Here is a 21,071-nt window from a genome sequence, read left to right on the forward strand (position 1 = left end):
AAGAGAACTGTCAAGCTTAGAGATACAGACATCACTTGTTTTAGTTGAAGAAACTAGAACCAAAATATGACCTATGTCTCTTTTATTCTAAGAAAGTATTTCCTTTATATTTCCCTGACTTCAACAACAGTAAAATAGCTACGGTGTGATAATGTTCTACACAAATGAAAGTATGATTTTCAGAAACAGCATTTTAAGAGCTATAAGTCAAGCAGATGTTAGCATTATCTTGCTTGCATTCAGTTGTCATGTTCTTTGACTTTCGAGAGTAGGTAAGTCCTGTTTTTGTGTTTCCCTGCTTTGTAGACTGACATCTACTTTTGGAGAGACATGAGATAAAAGAGAAGAAAGAAGAAAACCCCAGATGTTGAGATGCTCATTATGCCTGTGCTCAGGGAAGCTGCCATGACCCGCAGAAGCATCCAGAGGTTGGTTGAGAAAGGGAGAAACCAAAGTGGGCAGTGGTGGTAATGGGAGAGAGAAACACTGTGGGCATAGCATTCAAAGGACCTCTGGGTGGTTAGAATCAGTATAGTCTTCCTGTGATCCCTGCAAGGTTATATCCCTTAGTCTGTTTATTTTATTTTATTTTTAATCCTCACCTGAGGACAGAGAGAGGAAGGGGGAGAGAGCAAAAGAAACATCGATGTGAGAGAGAAACAGCAACTGGCTGCCTCCTGCACGCTCCCTGACTGGGGATCTACCTGAAACCTAGGTATGTGCCCTGACTGGGAATCAAACCCATGATCTTTCAGTGCACTAGATGATGCTCCAAACAACTGAGCCACACTGGCCAGGGTTCCCTTAGTTTGTTTAAATGTTCAAGGTTAACTCATAGACTAACAATGCGAGAGCAGGGTAAGGAAGGTGAGGCAACAGGGCTGAGGCCTTGCATGGCAGGTGCACCAAGTCGCGTACTTCCTTTGATAGTCAGTGGAGACTCACTGTGTGGTTGAGAAGCTGACACTCATCAAAGCAGCCCATGAAGAAGACACTGGGGACAGTCCAGAAGGCAAAGGAGGGAGCAGACGGATAGCAGCTTGGCAGCTTGTTGCAGTAGTCCAGGCAGTCATTACAAGGTTGAACTAGAGCCGGGTCTGCAAGGTTAGAAAAAGAAAGTGAGTGCCAGAGTTATTGTGAAGGCATGAAGGGCATACCAAATAGATTCAGGGTGAACCGGAAGGAATTAAACATGATTCTGAAGTTTGAGTGGTTAAGAGTCGTGGTTGGAGAAGCTAAGAAAACACATACGTTGATTTAAAAGATTTTGGTGTTCTGTATTAGGCAAATTGCATTTGAGAGGAGGGTGGGTCATCTAAATGGGAATGTTCAATGCAGATAGACACGAGGACTGGAACTTAGAGAAAGGTCCGTGACTGAAATACAGATTTGAAGTGATCTACAAAAGAAGTGAGAAAAAATTCATGGGAGTCATGAAGACTAGGAAGAGGCAAATGGCAGGACACCAGTTTGGGGACCCCATCTGGGGGGCTGTTAGGTTTTCTCCTCTTGACACCAAATACTTTAACACCACTTCTCCAATTCTCTGACACCAGCATGATTTGGGGACTTACTCTGGGCTTCCTGGCTTTGAGGCCTGGTTCCTTGCCCCTCCCCCATGTCCACCCCCCAATGCCCCCCAATTATTGGAGCTACCCAATACCTTTGTGTTCTTCCCTCCTTAAATCAGCCAGAGTGATTTCTCTTGCTTGCAGCTATGACCAGTGATGAATACAAACAGGCTACCAATGACATCAAGTCCTGCAGATCTATTAAGAGGGCGTTTGATTTCATGATTTGGTTATTTGTGACTTTAGGCAGATAGTAATGAGAATAAGTTTTATTAGGAGTAGAAAAGAAAGAATTCAAAGACAATGCTGATCTAACCACATGCCTGAGATTGATATTGTGCTAACCAGCAACATGGACTTGGTTGTAGACTGCTGGGGGACTCTTTGCAGTCCAGTTAGTGAAAATATAAGGCCCTCTCTTGCTTGGGGTGACATTTACATGTGAAGTGAGGTAGGAGAGATTTTGATTCTCATTTCTTCTTCCTCCAACAGAAGAAGGTTATTCCTGCACTCTTAGCATCATAACTAGGAAGAGAGCCCCACAGGCTGACCCAGGTTCTGATTATCCAAAAGACCACTGAGTCCTCTTTCCTCCCCTCCTCTCCTTTATATGGGGTTAAACACAAGCTCATGAACTTGGCACCCTAAGATCCATTGGTTCCCTCCTTTCCCTCACATGTCCACATGGAGGCAGGACTCTCTGGGGCCGCGCCCCATTATGTAAAAGTGTCATGTTCTTTCACAGGTGAGGAAACACTGCCATCTTTTCCTTCTGACTAGCATGCCCCCACCCCTCAGGCTTTTCTGTCTGGCAAAATCACAGGCTTCCTGTGCAACTCAGATTGAATATTGCTTATTCAGGCAATTGTCCTGAGTCCTCCACAGCTCAGATCCCATGATTCCTGCATCTTTCCTTTAGCTGTGCTCTCTAAATGACTGGTTATGCACCACAGCTACCTATATCTATTTATAAATTATGTGTATCACTGTACTGATTATGTGTGTCTAAAAACACACAAAAATTGAAAACTTTAAAGTATGAGATAAAAAAATATAAAGACAAGTTCTAATGTTTTCTTGTCTCTATCCCCACCCCAGCCCAGGTGCACAGCCTTTGTACAGAATTCTGTTGTGTTCATAGCATCTATTACAACCTATTATAATTCTGTTTCTATACCTGGTCTAATTTGCCTTTCTATCCACACAGTGCCTGACACAAAGTAGGTCCTTAAATATATGTTGAATTAACTTATATAACATTAGAAATATTTTTTTATAAATAAATAGTTCCTGTCATTTCTCAGTAATGACAGATTGTAGCAACTGGTGTATTGACTGACTTATCTGAACAACACAGTTTAAAAGTCAAGTAAATTGCTTTTTCATTGAAGTTGTCCTGACACTTGTCTCAGTTAGGCTTTCTCTACTGTCAGCCCTGGATTTATGCCTTAGGGCACAAACGAATGACAGTCCAATTTCAGGTCTGGGGCTGATAAAAATTCTAGCTCTGGGCTGATTTTTGAAACGAAGTATTTGGACACCAAATACTTAACTTTCAAATGTGAAAGTCTCTCCACAGACGCCAAAAGCCCAGTTTTTTGAACAATTTGGAATCAGAGATTTAAAAAAACAATGGGACTATACTTTAGTCACAGTTCCCATTTCTGAAAATTCTATTCAGTTTGGGCATTCAGGGCTCAGTGATTTTTCTGATGGGCATTAGTTGACTGTGAAATACTTCTTTAGAAAAATAGAATCTTTAAAACATACTATTATGTTTTGGTCCTCTATACTGTTCACTCTAGTCATTTAAGTTATCCTGCTGACAGCTCAGCGATGTAGGCAACAATGTATGAATGTGCTAATAATTGAGTGTGGGAGTCCTGTGAGGGAGTGAGTGCCTGCTTGTTGACTCTACTTGGTGCTCTATAGCATCACTTCCCAACATCCTCCCAATAAACCTCAAACATAAACCCTTCTTTTTAAAAAGCCAGTTTGAAATAGGCCTATAGTCTTGACTGAGCGCTTATTCTTTATTTGTTGTGTTTACTTGTCCCTCAAGACAACATTAAATTTCCACTAAGGGCCATTTGGACAAAAAAATCGGGTGAGTTGTTAGAATGATGCTCTAGTTTGGGAAATCCTACCCATGAGGAAACTGACGGTAGATGGGATGTTGTCAAAGGACTTGTTTAGGGTTTGAGTTGGTCTTTGAAGTAAGAAACCATTCATTCATCCTTCCCCCAGGGGATTTAGTCCTAAATGTCCCACATCCAAGAAACAGCCGCCCAAGTACTGCCTGAGCAGTCACACCCCCCTCCCCCCATGCTGGGTGAACATGACTGAGTATGGAGTCTTCCCCTCCAGTGTGGTTGTAACATGTCAGCTGTTCCCAGGAGGGTTCTGCCTTCTCCCTACAGGGAGCAGGGGTGAGTGAATCAGCAAGTCCAACACCCTGCCTGAAGGAGAAACTGTTATTCCTCTGGATTACTAGTCCTTGATGTGCTTTGGACCTTAGTTGCATCTTTCCTCACCATTATCTCTTCTTGGCACCATCAAAAGAACGTCTCAACTAGTGGCCCTGTTTCCACCCTGCTCCCCCTGGTGTAGACCTGTGCTATGCAGTATGGTAACCACAAGCCACATAAGGCTATTAAGCACTTGAAATGTGACTAGTCCAAATTAAGAGGAGCTATAAGAATAAAATATACACCAAATTTCAAAGATTTAATATAAAAATGTATAAACTATCCCAATAATTTTAATATTGATTACATGTTGTACTATTAATAATCTAGCTATATTAGGTTAAACATAATAAAATTATTTTCACCTGTTTCTTTTTACTTTTCTTTAATCCTCACCTGAGGATTTTTTTAATTTTTAGAGTGAGAGGAAAGAAGAGAGGGAGGGAAACATTGATCAGTTGCCTCCTCTATGCTCCCCAACCAGGGATTGACCTGCAACCTCGGTATATGCCCTGACTGGGAATCGAACACACAAGCTTTTTGGTGTATGGGACCTCTTTACTTCTTAATGTGGCTACTAGAAAATTTTTTTTAATTGCATATATGACTCACACTTGTGGCTCACATTGTATTTGTATTGGACAATGCTGCTGTGGACTCCGTGCAGCACCTAGAGTGACACTTTGAAAATCACAAATATCACTCCTCTACTCAAAACTCCCCAATGGCTTTATATGTCACTGAGAGGCAAAGAAAGGATCTTATTGTGGCCTATAAGGCCTGAGATGATCATAGATGATCCCAACTACCTCTATGATCCCCTCCCTATCACTCCTGCCTTTGCCACTCCATTCAGGGCTCACTGGCCTCCTTGCAACTTGCTGAACATGCCAACCAAGCTCCTACCCCAGGGCCTTTGCATATGTGTCCCCCTCTGCTGAGAATTTGTCCCCCAGATATTTGTGTCATCTCTCAGTTCTTATAGGTCTCTGCTCATTTGCTATCACCCTATATGAAGTAGGAGCCCGTGAGCAGATATGTGCAGGCACGCACACACGTGTGCACACACACACACTTCCCTGTACCATCCACTCCCTCCTTACACTGCTTTAGTTGTCTTCATAGTTCTTACCACAAGTCGTCATTTTTTATTTTGTTAGTCTCCTTCTATTAAAATGTAAACTCTGGCTTTGGCCGGGTAGCTCAGTTGGTTAGAGCATCGTCCGATATGTCAAGGTTGCAGGTTCCATCCCCAGTCAGGGCAGATACAGGAATCAACCAATGAATGCATAAATAAGTGGAACAATTTGATGTTTCTCTCTCTCTCTCTTTCTCTCTCTCAAATGTAAAATAAAATGTAAACTCCATGAGAACAAGGATTTTTGTGTGGTGTTTGCTACTGAAAACCAAATGCCTAGACCGGTGCTTGGCATGTTGGAGACACCCAGTGAATATTGTTGAATGAAAGTGAATGAATGCCGGAGTAATGAATGTGTGTGGATCCAGGATGAAAAAGCCCAGAAGCCCCTCAGGTTGGCTGCTAGCCTAAGTAAAAGGATCTCCTCCACCACCAAAGGACTTCTGTACTGGGTTTGAAACAAAGCCTCAGAGTAATGGTGGCCCCTTGCCTGACTTTGTTCTCTCTAGATACTCAAGGAGGTGACTATGGCAAGGCAGGACCTGAGGATGTGGGTGCCGTCCAAATATTATCAACCCTATCACAGCTCACAAAGATCTCTGTGTGTGTACACCTTTTTCTTCCTTCTTCCCTCCCTCCCTTCCTTCCTTTCTCTCTAGCATAACTAAAACAGAATATAATATTTTTTAAATTCTTAGGTAAAGTCAAAAGAAAGCTACAAAATGCAAATAGCATAAACCAGTCACTGCTGTGCCTGGGCTGTGATCCCACAATGACTAGAGTCACATCACAGGTTGATTAAATTTTCAAGAGCAAGGCCTGGCTTCCTCTGGATTCAGCTTCCATCTGTCTCTGTCATATGTGCTCTGGACGTTACCTCATCCCCCATTACCTAGCATAATCCTGAGCATCTTCTTGAATTCAAGGAGACACTTGAATGTCAACATTCCTTGTTATAAACCCTTGTTTTCTGGAGATTTCTAGCCCTCAGTTTATAGTCACTCTAAATGCAGTTAACCCTGTTCTTCCATGCAGCCCCTCCTGTGCCCCAGTACACTTCCAGATTCATTTCTGCAGCTATTCCAACCCCTGCTGGACTTATGGCAGTCCCCCTGGGAAGATCTAGCAGCTTGGCTCACTCAAGTAATGGGAATACAGTGCCCGAAGGGTGAAGGCCCCAGACACAGGGGAGCCTCTTAGAGCAGCCTCACCCCCAGAGCAGCCTGCAGACTCTCTGTGCCCCTGCCCCTGGCTGTGAGATCAGACAGGACTGTCCCTGCCTACACTCCTGAGGCCTCACCAGGTGCTAACCTGTGCCTCTAACGGAACTAAAATCTTGTTCTGTTCTTTGGGACTTACCCGTTATGGATTTGTGGCTTAGGTGTACTTGAAGGAAGGGCAGGAGCTACTTAAAAGCACTTTACCTGTCTCCTCATGTTGATTTCGCCCACACCCACTAGCTCTCTCACTCCTAGCTCAAAAGCCAGTGCCACATGCCCTTCCCCTCCATGGCCCCTCCCCTTTGATCCGGGGAGGACTTCGGAATTTAACACCTGGCTGAACACTTACCAGTGTCCTTCAGGAAATTACCTAATCCAGCTGAGCCTCACTCTCATTTGTAAAATGAGGACAAAATAGAAGGTACCTATCTCACAGGGACCTTGCATGGCTTTCTGGAAAACACGCATGATGCCCAGTGGTGCTCCTCTTCCCAGTTGTAAGTGCTGTGTCCCCAAGCAGCTGCAGACCTGACGTTGCCCCACATGAGGAAGGCACAGGACAGCAGGAAAGCAAAACAGAGCAGAGCTCAGCTGAGAGATGGTCAAAGAAAGACTGTAAGGCCTGATGAACCTACGGGAGCCCCTAGATGTGGCTAAGCCTACACCAGAGACACCCCAAAACTTCCAAGTTCTGTGAATCAATAAATCCCCCCCCCCTTTTTTTTTGTTTTATTGGTGGTTTGATTTTTTGTTGCCTGTAAATGCAAAAGCCCAAACCAAAATACTGCTTTGCTGTGACCTGGCTCTTCTCTTTGGCAGCTTTGTATAAGATTTTCATGAGTCTCTGGCTCCCCTGGGTGGCAGAGACTAAATTCAAGTTTCTAGGATTCCTGCTTCCTGCATAAGCCTTCTCATTTCTACAATTTATTGATACTTCAACTCCTCCGGTGTCTGACACACTTGGCTCTACTCTTAGCCCACAAATGCTTGGACAGAGATTTTCTTTTCATGGTCCACCTGCTCTCCTGGCTGTGGGGGTGCCTGCAGTGAGCCTGTAGAATCCCCTCACTGGACCTGTTTGAGGTTGCCCTTGGCTTTGGGCGAGTGGTACAGTGAGTGGCCTAAGCCAGGGGGCAGGAAGTTACCCTTCTCTAGAAGCAGAACACAAAGCACCATTTTGGAATTATTAAAAAGTGTTGCCAACCCTGAGAACCACTCAGAGTCCATCATGATTTTAAAAGCCCTGGCTCCATAGCTGTTTTGCTCAGTGGTTAGAGCATTGGCCCATGGACTGAGTACAGCCAAGGCCATGTACTTCGGCTGCAGGCTCGATCCCCTGCCCAGTTGGAGTGCATGCAGGAGACAACCAATCGATGTGTCTCTCTCATATCGATATTTCTCTCCCTCCTCTCCCACTCTCTCTGAAGAGCAATGGAAAAAATATCCTTGGAAGGGGATTAAAAAAATTATTTTTAAATAAATAAAAGCCCTGGCCCCGTGAACTGGCCTCATTCGGCTTACTCTGAATGCAGCAGGTGCATAATTGAAAAAAATTCAGGCCGACAGGCATTTTAATTGTGAAATTTGTGAGGAAATATTGGAAACACAAGGTTTAGCCATATTGATTTTATTTTATCATGATCAGTTTCCTGGAGAGTCATTGCTATTGCAAAGTCAGCAAGGCCCCTGACACCCTTACCGACCTTTTAGTTCTCAGAGACAATCTGGAAACACATCCTTAGTAATTGCCATTCTCTTGCTTACATTTTTACATAACTATTGCTCATTCCTTACTGTGACCCTTGCTCTTCCTCGTAGGTATAGTCCATCACTTGTGTATTTGCCGCCTCTGGCAGGGAAATGAAGTCCCCTTCCTCCAGCCTCTTCACCTCACCTCAGGTGTCAACTGCCTTGTCCCCCCATCCCACACCCCTGGCCCAGGCTGAGCTATGTGTACTGCTTCTGTTTCCAATAATGTTCTATACACAGCACCATGTTATGATGATTACATGGGATCATTGGGTGTCCCCAATTAGGTTGAGGAGCTTGAGGTATGGTCTTTATCTCTTTATTTCTTTAAACCAAGTGCTTCCTAGCACAGGGCCTGGTCCAAAGTTTATTAAATGAATATATAAATTAGAAGGACAGGAGGAGATAAAACAGCATATGTTGCCCAGATGCCTTACAGTACTGTGGTGAGGACTTCATAAGAGAGCATTAGTAAATAACCTGGAGAGGTAGCCAGGACAAAGTGGCCATGTCTGTCGACTGAATGATGGTGGATCCACATTCCAAAGGTGAAAATTCTGCAGCTCAGAGAGTATAAGCAACTTCCCGGAGTCACACAGTTGCAGTGAGAGAGTGGAGACATGAGAACAGTTCTCTCTGGTCCCTAAGCTCTTGGCTTCACCTACACCTCCCTGTGGCCCTTTGCTTACACCTCTCTGTATCCCTCATTCTAGCAGGTAGGTAAACATTTTTTTGTCAACAATAATCTTTGAATCAACTGTAATACTTTTATAGAATGGCTTTTGATGGGCGGAATTTCACAAATATTTGTTGGATGAATGGATGAATGCCTCGGCTTGGGAAAACTTCCACTGCTGAACAAAGGTGGCTGGCATGGCACTGTATTATTCCTTTAGAAAATGTACTGATATCACTATAGTGATCTACTAAGCAGAAACATGATGTTATAAAATGACATTGAAGTAAGGGCTTTAAGAAAAATGTAATAGAGATAAAGGTAAAGAAAATAAAGTCAAGTCAATCTCTCCAGGACAGTGACAAAGTAAAAATCTGCAGAATATTCTTTTTTTAAATTTTTAAAAATTGATTTCTAAGAGAGGAAGGGAGAGGGAGAGAGAGGGAGAAACATTAATGATGGGAGTCATTGATCAGCTGCCTCCTACACACCCCCTGCTGGGGATCGAGCCTGCAACCCTGGGCATGTGCCCTGACCAGGAATCAAAACATGACCTCCTGGTTCATAGGTCGATGCTAAACCACTGAGCCACATGGGCTGGGCCAGAATAGTCTTACAAATCTCTCAGAACAGAAAGGAGGCATTTTAACCTCCCTGCTAAAATTGGATTCTCTGATTTTGAATTACCTGTGAAGATATTAATATATATGAGTCTAATTTTATGAAATCTGTGGATTGTTGACTAAGTAGTCATGCACTATGAGCAGCACACTAATAGGTGAGGACAAGTAAACAGAGTCATGTTGTTTATTAGGAGAGGGTTACAGGAGAATGAAGGTAATTGGGTGTCTTCGGTGATGAGATCAATCAAGGCAATAACAACCATAACTGCCCTTTACCATGTTCTCTTGCTGTAGCAGGCACTTAGCTTATATTATTTAATTCATTGGTCCCCCCCTTTACCACAGTTCAGTAGGCCTTCCTATTCACATTTTACAGGTAAGATTTCAGAGAGGTTAGGTCGTTGCCCAAGAGAGGTTATCCCCAGACCCATCTGGCTCTGGACACAGAGTCCAGTATATTGTCTGTAACTCACTACCACAGAATCCGCAGCCTGCTGGCTGGCCCTAAATCTTGCCTGGTCCATCACCATATCCCCAGGGCAGACTGGTGTTTCATCCATCATAGGTGAAGCGAAGGCTACTCTGTATGAGCAAAGTGCACAGTGGACTAGTTAGAAAGTACTTCAAACTGAAGGCTCATAGGCATTTTTTTATGCAATCTGTAAGGATGTATTTAAAAGTACAAAGGTTTGGCCATATTGGCTTTATTTTAGCAGGATTGATGTCCTGGAGACCCACTGCTTATTGAAGAAAGTCAACAAGATCCTTGGAACCCTTTTTGGAAATGGCCCAAGGCTCCTGCAGTCCCCTTCCCTATACTTGCCAAGCACCCCCACATCCCTTTACTCATAGACGGACACACTTTACTCTGCTCCAGGGAGAACTGTGATTCTGTTCAAGGACAAATGTAAGCCTCAAGGACATGTCATAGGTCACAGTAGTAAGAGTGAGGTTTCCTATACTCTCAAGAAACAATAAAAGGTCTGTTCTTTTCATCCTTGCACCCAAGGGTAATAAGCCTTGATCGTACTCCCTCCTCCCTCAGGGGTGTCCTCCCATTAGAACTGGCAAGGCCAGTGCAGGGCCTCAGGGAAAACAGCCTGTTGTGGTTTGTTCTAGGCAAGAGGGGCAGCTTTTCACTGCCTTGAAGCTGTCTGATGCTGTAAAACGGCTGGGGCAGTCTTTGGCTGGTTATGCCTCTCAGCCCTGGGAAGGCCAAAGAGAAGTCAGGCAGGAACAGAACATGTATATCCTGTTTAAGCACCTTGGTTCAGGGAGCACTGGGTTTGTGTTCTGGGACCTTTAGGGGACACACCCAATAGTGAAGGAAGAGGCTAGAGACAGGCGTAGAAAAACAGGGTCAAGTTCTCAAGACACACTTTTCTCACTTTTTCTCTTGGGCTGACCCTGTTCCCTCCCTTCAGAAACAAAGGAGAAGAACTTATACTATTGTCAAAAAGTAACAAAGGTTGATAAATGAACTCCTCAGAAGAAAGCCTTTGCAAGCATAAAGTACAATAACATATTTGTGCATGTACCCTTTAATGAAAGATATCCATTTATAAACTTCCTCAGGAAAAACAGACTTGACATTTCACAATTTAAATAGTTGATTTCAGAGTCAGTAATCAGCAATATCAGCTTCCTCATGGTCACTGTGCTCCTCCCTCTCTTTGAGGTTGGGCAGCATGTCTTCTCTAGTGCCTTCCTCACTCCTCCTAACATACCTTATACCTTACGTCTGCAGATGTAGAAAGCAGCTGGAAGGCATGAGCAATGATTCTGGAGTGACTCATCTTTCAGAATCGGCAAGAAATACCATTTTTGCTGTTTCTCCTTTATGTTGGGGAATTAAAGTAACTTCAATTTGTATGACTCTTAGTTCTCATGTCTGTCTCTTTTTCACATCACTCTAGTTTTCCGCTATTAGACAACTGACCTTTGTGATTATATCCATCCTTGCCAGAAGTTGACTTTGCAAGCTGGTAGCCAGGTCTCTTGAACTATCTAGAAGAGGATTTCATCTCACTTGGCACAACTGAGGTAAGATCAGTCCGACTTGCCCAATAAAAACAAATCTTGAAAATGTTATTCTACCACTCTCACGGTTCTCCTTGGATCATTAACCCATTTGGGTTCCAAGAACTCAGTGTGCTACCCAAGGATGGCATCCATAATAACGCTAACATCTCTGGAGTTCAGACATATCCTGATTTCAGAATCTGACATAAAAATACACCAACACTTTGGTAGTGGTTCCCCACTAGAATTAAGGCGCCTTCCTTCAGTGGGGCAAATTCAAATAGTCTGTACTTAAGTGACTCATCTTTATGTATAAGGACTTTAATTTACTTCATTATAGTTCAGAATAGAGAAGACACAGGACACTAACTCTTCCTTCCTTTCCTTTTTCTCACATGTGCTAATGAAACAAAGAAAAGAAGACAGGTGGAATCTATTTCTGGCATATAAATTTCATTTTCAGTGTGAAAAATCAGAATATTATATAGGGCAACAATGATCCTGATTATCAAAATATTAAATTTCTTTATTCCTTCCACTATAATAGAATTGTTAAGGGGGCCATAAATTTAAGAGTTACTTAATAATTTTCAGTAACTGCAGGTATTCTAATTATTAGTTCCTAAGTAAGGAAACTAAGGCAAAAAAAAAGTGATGAGTTTCTGAAGGAAATAATTTATAATCATAAAAACACTTCTCAATCACAGTCAAAATTAATTCCTTGGAGTGGGCAGGACACATCTTCACAACAGCAAGCATGTCCTATAGCTAAATGGGAGACATATCACCCCTCCCCAAAAATCAGGTGGAAGGTAGGCTGGAATTGTCTGACTCATAGCTATATCCTCTTAGCCTCTGTGGTTCAGAAATCAAACATTGCTCTATTTTACCTCAAAAACATCACCTCATATTATGCCATTTTTGTGCCAGTAAAGTTTAAATAAAATCTTGTAGATATTAGAGCAGTGGGTCTCAATCAGAGGACTTTTTTTTTTCTGCTACTGGCACCTAGTGGGTAGAGGCCTGGGATGATGCTAAATATCCTACAATGCACAGGACAGTAACTCACAAAATAATTATTTGGCTTAATATGTCAACAGTGCCAAGGTTGAGAAACCCTGTATTACAAAAAAGCTGATAAATGTCTTTTCCCCCAATTAAGTATGTGATATGCTTTTATCATTCAACCATTCATCAAATACTTATTTAACATCTATAGGGCACTGTGAAGAAGAAAAACAAGGCCGTTGCCTACCTGAGGCACACAATTCAAAGAGGCAATAAGTAAATAAGATAGTTGTAGATTGTGGTATATGTTGTAAAGGAAATAAATGGGTAACAACAGAGAGTGACTAGGAGGTACATTAGATAATATCGTCAAGGAAGACTTACCTTCCTAAGGAAATAAGGATGTTTTTTACAGCAAATAACAAAAACCACTAATTCAAGTTGGCTTAAACAGTAAGGAAATGTTTAAGTTCACATAGCAAATCCAGAGGTAGGGTTGGTCTCAGGACTGGCTTAAACACTGGGCTCCAACTTCTACCCAACTACAAATGCCAGCTTCCTCTTCAAGAACGTAGTCAAGTGTCTCATAACTGCCCCTACACACTCACCTGTTCAAATAAATAGTTAAGGTGGACTGATTAAAAAAAGGAGGCTAAAAATGTACAACTCAGCTTCCACAGCAATATGAGTTGAAATACAAGTTCTGGTTTTCTTGAATAATTTTACTACTATTACTATGATTTATGGATTGCCTACTAACATACTACATGTTTTATTTATATTTAATCATTCCAAATTCCCAGCAAGGTGGGTATGACCTCCATTTTACAGATGAGGAAACTGAGGCCCACATAAGAATTTGAAGACTACATAGCTATTAACTACTAATGACATGTTTAGTACTTTACATACACTTTCAATTATTACATATACACTATGAAGTGGAACACAGGAAGACTCAGTAATTTCTCAAGGTCACACAGCTGGCAAATTAATAAATATATATAGTCAAGATTAAAGCCCATAAAGTCAAACTCCAAGAGGGCCGGTGCTCTTACAAGCTGTACTGTTGAGTATATTACTCTTGCCCCAGGACTTAAACCTGATCCAAATCTTTCTGGCTCCAAAGACTAAGAACTGTTACTTTCTCATTGCTATACAAGTTTCTTCATATAAAATGTGAGAAGCAGACCAAAAAATTTCAAAGTTCTTTTTCTGTTCAGAAATGCTATTATTCCTATACTTACCTGGCAGGGAAGATACCATGATTAGGAAGATGGTTTTCTTAAGGCAAGGCTCACCCATTGCACTCCGGGTATCCTGACTCCTGTGATTTCCCCAAATGTGGGAAACATGACTGCATAATTTGTGGTAGTGGGGGATTCATTTGTATTCTCCCCTTGGGGAAAAAAGCCGATACCATGGATTTTAATGTAAGGTTTTGATGTGCATAAAAAGGGGGGGTAAGGGGGGGGCTTTTTGGTAGGGTCCAGCGAAAATAATTATATTTAATTATATTTTCAAATTTAAGAATGCAATCACCTTGTCAGTTGGTTGAATTGTCATCCCATACACCAAAAGGTGGCAAGTTCGGTTCCCAGTTGGGCTTCTACCATCATTTTATTAGGAGTCCTTTCAAAGAGCAAGATTTTAAAACTTAAACAAAGGGGGTATAAGATGGCACAGGAATAGGTGGGTCTTTCTTGCACCTCATCCCAGAACCAAACTGGAATTAACACTAAATTGTGGAATATTCACCCTGAATTATCAGCTGAAGACGAGCTGAAGAGGAGACTTTTAAACAAGGAAGAGCAGAAATCACCTCAAGATTGCACCTGTACAACAGCTCGCACAATGTGGTTGGGGTAAACATAATAGTCAGCAATCATGAGAGGAGATCCCACCAATGAACAGGAATACGATCAAGACCCAATTACAACAGCCCAAATAACCCACAAAAGAGACACACCCAGAGCATCCAGCTCAGGAGTTGAAAGAGACAAAACACTAGGTCCTACAGGACATTTAATACAAAAGGCCACCCCCATGAAGAGTGGAAGTCATAGCAGTTATACTTAATACATAGAAACAAACACAAAGACACAACTAAAATGGGGCAACAAAGAAACAAGCCCCAAATGAAAGAAAAGGAGGAATCTCTAGAAAAAGACCTAAATGAGATGGAGGTAAGCAATTAATTATACATAGAGTTCAGAGTAATGGTTATAAGGATGCTCAAGAAACTTAGACCTATAAGAAACTTAGCGGAACTACATCAGCATGAAAAAGAACATAGAAACCACGAATAAGAACCAGTCAGAAATGAAGAATACTATATCTGACATCAAGAATACACTGGAAGCCTGGAGAGTATTATGCTAAGCAAAATAAGTCAGTCAAAAGAAAGAAAATATCACATGATCTCACTTATATGTGGAATCTAATGAAAAAAATAAACTGACAGACAAAATAGATCCAGAGACATGGAAGCATGCAACAGACTGACGATTCTAGGAGAAAAGGGATGGGGGCAGGAAGAGATTAACCAAAGAACTTATATGCATATATACATAACCCATGGACACAGACAATAACGAATTGAAGGCCTGGGGAGGGGTCAGGAGTGAGGAGGAGGGGGTCAATGGAGAAAAAGAGGGGACATCTGTAATACTTTCAACAATAAAGATAAATTTTTTTAAAAAGGATACACTGGAAGGACTTAAAAGCAGGCTTGATAAGGAAGAGGATCAAGTCAGTGATTTGGAAGACAAGGTAGAAAAACACTCAATTAGAGCAACAAAGAGAGAAAAAAACCTCATAAGGAATGAGGAACGTTTAAGGTAACTTTGGGACATGAAACAAAACAAATCTGCATCATAGAGGTACCAGAGGGAGAAAAAATTGAACAAGAGATAGAGACCCTATATGAAGAAATAATAACCGAAAACATCCCTAACCTAGTGAAGAAAAAGTCACATTATTTCAGGAAGCACAGAGAGTCCTGATCAAGAGGAACACAAAGAGACCCATACCTAGACACATCATAATTAAAATAGCAAAAGTTAAAGACAGAATCTTAAGGGCAGCAAGAGAGAGACAGTTACCTACAAGGGAGCTCCTGAAAGACTGTCAGCTGATTTCTCAACAGAAACACCACAGGCTGGAAGGGAAGGGCATGAGAAATCAAAGTAATGAAAAGCAAGGATCTGAAAGAAAGACTACTTTATCCAGCAAGGCTATAGTTCAAAATTAAAGGTGAAATAAAGAGTTTCCAGACCAAAAAAAAAAAAAAAAGGCTAAAGGAGTTTATTACCACTATCCAGCATTGCAAGAAATACTAAAGGTTCTGGTGTAAGAAGAAGAAGAAACGAGAGAGAGAAAGACATAGGCAAAAAGAATAAAAATGGCAATAAGTAAATATCTATCAGTAATAATCTTAAATGTAAATGGATTAAATGCTCCAATCAAAAGACATAGGGTAGCTGAGTGGATAAAAAAACATGACCCATATATATGCTGTCTACAAGAGACACACCTCAGAACAAAAGACTCACACAGGATGAATGTGAAGAGATGGGAAAAAAAATTTTCCATGCAAAAGGGAAAAAAAAGCAGGTGTAGCAATACTTATATCTGACAAAAGAGATTTCAAAACAAAAACCATAACAGGAGACAAAGAATGTCACTACATAATACTAAAGGGATTGATCCAACAAGAGGATATAACCCTGGTAAATATATATGCGCCCAATGTAGGAGCACCTAAATATATTAAAAAACTCCTGGAGGGTGTTAAGGAAGAGATGACAACAATACAGTAATAGTAGGGGACTTTAACACCCCACTGACATCACTGGGTAGATCTTCCAGATGAAAAATCAACAAGGAAACAGCAACCTTAAACAACATATTAGATGTGATGGATTTAATTGACATTTACAGAACATTCTACCCCAAAGCTGCAGAATATACATTCTTTCAAGTGCACACGGGACATTCTCAAAGATATACCACATGTTAGGACACAAAACAAGTCTCTAAAAGTTCAAGAAGACTGAAATCATATCAAGCATCTTCCTGGAATGCAATGGCATGAAACTAGAAATCAATTATAATAACTCAAAAACATTCAACCACGTGGAGGCTAAATACCATGTTATTGAACAATGAATGGGTTACCAATGAGATCAAGGAAGAAATCAAAAACTTCCTGGAAACAAATGAAAACGAACACACAACAACCCAAAATCTATGGGACAATGAAAGCAGTCCTAAGAGGGAAGTTTATAGCATTACAGGCCTACCTCAAGAAAGAAGAAAAATCTCAAATAAATGATCTAACCCTACAACTAGAAGGATCAGAAAGAGAACAACAGGCAAGCTCAGAGGAAATAGAAGGAAGGAAATAATAAAGATCAGAGTGGAAATAAATGACATAGTAACTAAAAACAAAACAAAACAACAATATAAAAGATCAATGAAACCAAGAGCTGGTTCCTTGAAAAGATAAACAAAACAGGATTTAAGCAGACTCATCAAGAAACAGAGAGGACCCAAATAAATAAAATCAGATATGAAAGCAGCAAAGTAACTACTGATACCACAGAAATACAAAGGATTGTATGAAAATACTATGAACATCTAAATGCCAACAAACAGGACAACCTGGGAGAAATGGACAAATTCCTGGAAACATACAATCTTCCAAAACTCAATCAGGAGGAATTAGAAAACCTGAATAGGCTGGTAAAAAACTAATGAAATTGAAGCAGTAATCAAACCCCCTCCAGCCCCACAAACAAAAGTCCTGGACCTGATGAATTAACAGGTAAGTTCTACCAAATATTCAAAGAACTAACACCTATCCTCCTCAAACTATTCCAAAAAATTCAAGAGGAAGAAATATTTCCAAGCTTTTTTATGAGGCCAGCATTATCTTAATTCCAAAACCAGATAAAAACACTACAAGGAAAGAAAATTACAGGACAATACTGTGATAAACACAGATGCTAAAATCCTCAACAAAATATTAGCCAATCGGATTCAGCAATACATTAAAAAGATCATACACCATGACCAAGTGGAGATGCAAGGCTAGTACAATATTTACAAGGCAATAAATGTGACACATCACACATACAAAATAAAGGATAAAATCACATGATTATATCAATAAGTACAGAAAAATCATATGACAAAATCCAGCACTGATTTTTGATAAAAACTCTCAGCAAAGTGTGAATAGAGGGAACATATCTCAGAATAATAAAGGCCATATATGACAAACCTACAGCCAACATCACACTCAATGGGCAAAATCTAAAAGCGTTTCCATTAATATTAGGAACAAGACAAGGTTGTCTGCTTTCACCATTCTTATTCAACATAGCACGAGAAGTCCCAGCCACAGTGATCAGACAAGAAGAAATAAAGGCATCTAAATTGGAAATGAGGAAGTAAAACTCTCTTTATTCCCAGATTACATGATATTGTACATAGAAAACCCTAAAGACTCCACCAAAAAACTACCAGATTTAGTAAATAAATTTGGCAAAGTAGCCAGAGCAATCTTGAGATATAAGAACAAGTTTGGGTGGATCACAATACCAGATATCAAACTATGCTACAAAGCCATCGTAATCAAAACAGCCTGGTACTGGCACAAGAACTAGCATATATATCAATGGAACAGAACAGAACACCCCAGAAATCAGCCCATGTCATTACGGCCAATCAATATTTGACAAAGGAGGCAAGAGCATACAATGGCGTAAAGACAGTCTCTTCAATAAATGGTGTTGGGAAAATTGGACAGGTACATGCAAATAAATGAAACTAAACCACCAACTTACACCGTACACAAGAATAAACTCAAAATGGATAAAAGACTTAAATGTAAGATGTGAAACTATAAAAATCCTAGAAGAAAACATAGGCAGTAAAATCGCAGACATCTCACATAGTTGAGTTTTTGCTGTTACATCTCCTAGGGCAAGAGAAACAAAGGAAAAAATAAATAAATTGGACTACATCAAACTAAAAAGCTTCTGCAGAGCAAAAGAAACCATCATAAAAATGAAAAGGGAACCCACTGTATGATAGAACATATCTGCCAGTGATACATCTGATTAGGGGTTAATTTACAAAATATATAAACAACTCATACAACTCAACAAAAGGAAGACAAAAAATCCAATTAAAAAATGGGCAAAGGCCTGAATAGATACTTCTCCAGAGAGGACATACAAATGGCCAATAGACATATGAAAAAATGCTCAATGTCACTAATCATCAGAGAGATGCAAATTAAAATGACAATGAGGTATCAACTCACATCTGCAAGAATTGCTACCATCAATAAATTAACAAACAAGTGCTGGCAAGGATATGGAGAAAAGGGAACCCTAGTGCACTGCTGGTGGTAATGAAGATTGCTGCAGCCACTGTGGAAAACAGTATGGATTTTCCTCAAAAAACTAAAAATGGAACTGCTGTTTTATCCAGCAATCCCACTTCTGGAAATATATCCTAAATATCTTGAAACACCAATCAGAAAGAATATATGCACCCCTATGTTCATAGTAGCTTTATTTACAATAGCTAAGATCTGGAAACAGTCAAGTGCCCATCAGTAGATGAGTGGATAAAAAAACTTTGGTACATTTACACAATGGAATATTATGCTGCTGTAACGAAAGAGAAGGATCTCTTACCCTTTGTGACAGCATGGATCGACCTGGAGATTATTATGGTAGGAGAAATAAGCCAGTCAGGGAAAGACAACTATCACATGATCTCACTTACAAGTGGAATCTAATAATCAAAATAAACTGTTGAACACAATAGATCCAGAGACATAGATGCATGGAACTGACTTACAGATCTCAGAGGGAAGGGGTGGGTTGTGGGGAGAGATTAATCAAAGAACTTATATGCATAGCCCATGAAGACAGACAATAGGGTGGTGAAGGCCTGAGGTGGGGCAGGGGCTAGACGGAGGGGGGCAAAGGGGGAAAATTGCGGACATCTGTAATACTGTCAGTAAAAATAAATTTTTAAAAAAAGGATACAATTACCTTTAGATAGCAACTGTTATTTGAAAGGTAAAGGTCAGTGGTATGTGGGCAGGCTAAATAGCCATCTCAGATTGTGGATAAAGGAAAATTAAATTTATTTAAGGAAAAGGGGATGGGGAATGAGGGTATCTAAAGGGAAGGGCTACACAGCACTAAGGCAAAGGGTATTAGGTCCATGATGTATACTTAGGATGGTGAAACAAGGGAGGTGCATAGTAGAAGTAACAGGAGAGCATAGGTTGACTTCTTTGGTTCACAGAGAAGTCAGAGAGAGAAGGGGGCCTTGGAGACAGGTTCAGGGGATAAGCCTAAGATGAGCTGCTGCTGCCCTGGTTGCAAGTCTAGTGGGGGTGGGGTCCCCTAGGAGGGAAGAATTGGGAAGGAGATGGCACGGGTGTGCTCCCGGGTGCGGAATGCCCTCTGGGTCCTTTGTCCTGAGAGTATTTCTCTCTTTCTTGCAGGTAGAAGTCTTAGAGGAGGTCTCAGGAGAGAGTCTTAATAGACTATTCATCAGCTTTCCAGGTGTGCTCCTGAAGGGTCATGGTCTCCATTGATTAGTTGGTGCCAGGGCAGGGGGGTCAATGTAGCTGGTCCTGAGGCATCCAGGGGCCACTTGTTTAATTTAGCTGCTTCTCTGGGCCTAGAGCTGAAATACAATTGAGGCCTAGATGTTATTTTTAGGGAGGAATAGGTCAAGGGGTCTAAATTGCTTGACCAGAGATAGGATAGGGGAAGATAGATTACCCGGTTTTGCGCCTTGCTAGGCATCCTGGGCGTTCGGCCCTGGTGGTTTTGGTACCTGGCCCGTAGTCCTTGCTCTGTCTAACATTACTGTCCCCATTTTAAAGGTGAGGTAAGTGCAGCACTTGATTAAGCAGGTTGTCTTAAGTGCCAAGCCATCCATAACCCACCCCCCCACCCACACACACAATTTATATGTAACATAAACGGAGGCTTCTTGTCTTGTTTCTGATTTAACCTAAGGATTGCCATACTCTCAGGAGTAAAAATTTTTATGACTTTAGGTAACAACTCCTAACTTACTTAGTAACACGTGTTTGAACTGTGCTTTGTCTCTGTGAGCCTGAGGGAGAGCAAGATGATACCAGGCAAACTGAGACACAGAAGGGTACAAAACACATGTAACAGCAGCAGAGCTTCAATACTTTTTTTCTTTTCATGCTTGAGACTTTACCAAAAAGCAAAAAGTTAACAGGAACATCGCTTTAGAGGGGAAGACAAAAGGTGTTTCAGATCAAACAAGTAAACTGTTATGTAATAATCTATGGCTAGGAGCTGCAGGGCAGGACAAGGTCTGAGCAAGTGAGACGTAGCAAAAATAACTAGCAAGGGCTACCTCAGAATTCCAAATCACACCACATCCAAAAATGCGGTTTTTACAAAACAACAAAAAGCCCTCATATTTTATTCCACAAAAGAATATCCTGCTTGCTGATGAATACGAGAACATTTAACAGAAACCCTGTGCTTATCACTCGTGGTTTAAACGGAAATTCCTT

At 41.0% G+C, this 21,071-nt stretch overlaps 1 long non-coding RNA gene and 1 other non-coding gene across 2 annotated transcripts; both read left to right on the top strand.

The window, feature by feature from the left end:
* The first annotated feature begins 330 nt into the window (after positions 1-330).
* Positions 331-11,513, top strand: LOC107537537 (uncharacterized). The gene is made up of 3 exons (XR_001603234.2): positions 331-428; positions 5,687-5,780; positions 11,193-11,513. It is a non-coding gene; the product is annotated as an uncharacterized LOC107537537 (long non-coding RNA).
* Positions 11,514-13,714: 2,201 nt separating this feature from the next.
* On the top strand, positions 13,715-13,877 carry LOC148093759 (U1 spliceosomal RNA). Its single transcript, XR_015714116.1, has one exon. It is a non-coding gene; the product is annotated as a U1 spliceosomal RNA (small nuclear RNA).
* The last annotated feature ends 7,194 nt before the right edge of the window (positions 13,878-21,071 follow it).

Source organism: Miniopterus natalensis, chromosome 2, assembly GCF_054644295.1.
Source record: "Miniopterus natalensis isolate mMinNat1 chromosome 2, mMinNat1.hap1, whole genome shotgun sequence".
NCBI classification, from domain to species: Eukaryota; Metazoa; Chordata; class Mammalia; order Chiroptera; family Miniopteridae; genus Miniopterus; species Miniopterus natalensis.